This window comes from Egretta garzetta, unplaced genomic scaffold, assembly GCF_000687185.1.
Source record: "Egretta garzetta isolate BGI_Z169 unplaced genomic scaffold, ASM68718v1 scaffold245, whole genome shotgun sequence".
NCBI classification, from domain to species: domain Eukaryota; kingdom Metazoa; phylum Chordata; class Aves; order Pelecaniformes; family Ardeidae; genus Egretta; species Egretta garzetta.
Genome location: NW_009259721.1, coordinates 967,066 through 968,424, shown reverse-complemented (window position 1 = coordinate 968,424; position 1,359 = coordinate 967,066).

Here is a 1,359-nt window from a genome sequence, read left to right as displayed (position 1 = left end):
CGGGAGCGGGGCCGCTGCCCGGGCCCCGAGAGCTGCCGTGCGTCGCCACCGGCCCTGCGCGTGGCAGTTTGCCTCCATGGAAGATGGGTGATCCCATCGGCACCGCTGTTACCAGAATAATCCCAGAAGAGGGAAAGTGTAACCAAACTGGCTCGGCAAAACCAATCCAGTCCCCCCCATCCGCCGCCAGGAGCTTTGCTTTGCTCAGTTAGCTGCCAAAGCAGGGATGGATTTGTCTGGGCTCAGCTCACACGCGCTTGCACCTCTCCCCAGGGCCGGGAGCTCGTGCTGGGGGGGTGGTCAGCAGCCCCGGGGCTCAGGCGTGAGCGGTGCCCGGCCACGCTGCTCGGGGGAGAAACGCCCGGGGTGAGCAAAACCCTGGAGCAACAGCAGGGCAACGAACCGCGCTGCTGGGGAGAGAAAGCTGCCGGTGGGGTGCTGGGAGATGCAGGGTGCTGGTGAGGCTCTGTTGGGTGGTGGTGAGAGCAGGGCCGGGGTGCAGCCCAACTGCAGCTCCCGGGAGCGTCCCTTGGGAAACATGGCTGTAGCCTGCAATCCTGCTGGGGGAAAGAGCTTTTGCGTCGGTGTGCATTCACCCTGTAGCATCATCGGCTTCGGGCTGCCCCGGCCGTGCTGCCTGCGGATTTTTTTTTTTCCCCACCCCGGCCCCAAAGCCAGACCTGGCTCTCTCCCTCTGCCGGGGCACACACAGCCAAGGCAGCTTCAGGCGCTGAGTGTTGTTGTGAAAAGTTTTCATGCTACAGGTTTCGGCCCACCGCAGCAGTCAGAGCAGCAGGTTAAAGGGTCCGGGAGAATGAGTTTGGGGGCAGTCATCTCTTTTGAGATGAGGACAGAGAAAGTAGCAAACACAGGGCTAGATTCGGAGGTTGAAATGCCGCGTGCCTGGGTTTCGGCCTCTACTTCCAGTTTGCGCATCCTGCTGGTGCGTGTTTCCCAGCGCTGCCCTGGGCCGGGTCCCTGCTCGGCCCTGGGTGTCCGCGCCCGCTCAGCCCCCGCAGGCAGATCCTGCCCCGTAGCCGCAGGGTTGCAAACTGCCTTCGTAAAATCAGCGTGTGTGGCTGCGGTGGTGGTCGTGCAGATGGACGTGCAACGCAAACCCACTTTGGTTCAGCTAACTAGGAATCAGCGGATGTCCAGCTGAAAACGCATTGATTTCAGCTCCACTGGGCGACTGTTCCCACGTAGCCCGTGCCTCCGGTCTGCTCCTGGCTCTGGCTGAACAACCCTCAGCTGCAAGGGGTGGTGAGGGGCACGCTCTGCGCCGGGCGGGCGGGTTGCTGAGCCCCAGGGAGAGCTGCGCTGGGTGCGCCCGGGTGATGCTTTGGAAGCTGAAGCCGG